Genomic DNA, 1728 nt, shown 5'->3' with positions numbered 1-1728 from the left:
TTTCCCTGGAACATTGTCCAGAGTTACAGGAAGAGTACATTCTTCCCATGCCCTAATTTCTGGCAGAAAATAAATAAGGTTCTTTTGTATTTGGGTCAATATCGTACCACTTCAACAAGAATAAAGCTTCAACTCATTAAAATTTACAGAGATGCCACTGAAGCAGCATTGCTTTCTCTCTTAAAATCTTGTTATTAGTTGGATATTAAATGAACAGCCTTGAAAACATTTTCTTGAGTTCACATTTAATTTGAAATGGTTTCTTTTTAAAAGAAAAATAAATGTAACCCAAAGATTTAAAAGTCTGGTTTGAAATGAAAGATTTTGTGATTTCTGATACAGTATAGTGTACCATCTGTTTCTGTAAAACTCATAAGTAACCAAGTTGATTTCTCAAAAATTATATTTATTCCTTCACTCCAGATCAGGAGGGAGTGGTTTCGCTGCTGGCACAACCAGAGCCCATGTACACAGGGGAATATCTAGTGTCACCTCAGCTGCTCTGATATCAGGTCATCAGGGCCTCAGACTGTCTCAGTTTCAAGAAGCTGCTTTGATTTATGTGCCTTATGGCACCTAGTTCTCCGAGTATCGTAAAAAAACTGTCCAACGCTAAAATTGCTGAGTTCCCACTCTCTAACTGGACTGTCTCGTGGTGAACTTCTCTGCCAGCTGCTCATATTCATCACTCACTGACCGTTCCCATCACCCAGCTCGCAAGTTGAAAAGCCCTCTGCAATCTCCTGACCTTTCTCCCACGTGTACACCCTCTGCTGCCTCCTGACAGGTATGTGTCCCTGTAACCCACTGGCAGGAGCTGATGGTCCTCACACTCAGCTGGGTTTTCCAGTGAACGTAGTGCTTCTCCAAGGACACTTGAACCACCTCTTGATGTGCTCGTCCCAGGTGGTCGTCGAGTCTCCCTGCTCTCTGCTGCTGTTTGAACTTGAGTCTTGGTCTGAGCTGACATCAGCTTGTTTCCTGTTTTTCACATCCAGCTACTGTGCTGGCTGGCATTTTGCAAGTGCCTTGACTAGACGGTTAGATATGAGGTCTGCTCATTAACACGTCTCTTGTAATTGGAAGAAGGCCAATGGCTGGGAAAGGCAAGTTTCCAGCACTGCCTTTCATTTAAGGGCAGCACTAATAGTTAAGGTTAAGTGAGTGCGAGCGCTAGTGACTGGGAATGAGCTCAGAGGGACAGAAGGTGACATGTGGCCAGCACTGGGGAAGCAGGAGAGACTGAAATGACTGAAAACCCACTTAAGAAAGATCCTTTGCTGGGTAACTTCGGCACAGAGTGGCAATGGGACATCATCTTAATACTGGTCATGCCGCCTCGCTTTCCAGCTATTTTGACTCAGCTCCTAAGAAAAGCTACTGCTACAAATCCCATGGGAGCTCCATTTCTGACTCCTCGGGATCTGGGTCAGGCTCTCGTTCTTGCTCCTTCATCCTGGGACCATGCCAGTGCCCAGGAGATGGACAGATCAGAACAGCCTTGTCTTCTCTTCCTTGACAATGAAAGTTTGCAGCAATTTCTTCTCTTTTGCTAATGCAGAAAGTAAGTACCCTCTGCTCATCCTAAACCTGCTTGTTTAGGATGAGCAGAAAGCATAAGCAGAGATTTGCATTTTTCAAAACTGAGCACTGAGTACTGCTTCTGAGTAGAAGTGCAGAAGCTGACGGGGCCAACAAAGTTCAGTGGATGTTTAGCAGTGATTTCAT

The sequence above is a fragment of the Phaethon lepturus genome, unplaced genomic scaffold (assembly GCF_000687285.1).
Source record: "Phaethon lepturus isolate BGI_N335 unplaced genomic scaffold, ASM68728v1 scaffold20753, whole genome shotgun sequence".
Lineage (NCBI taxonomy): Eukaryota > Metazoa > Chordata > Aves > Phaethontiformes > Phaethontidae > Phaethon > Phaethon lepturus.
This window is presented reverse-complemented; position numbering follows the sequence as displayed.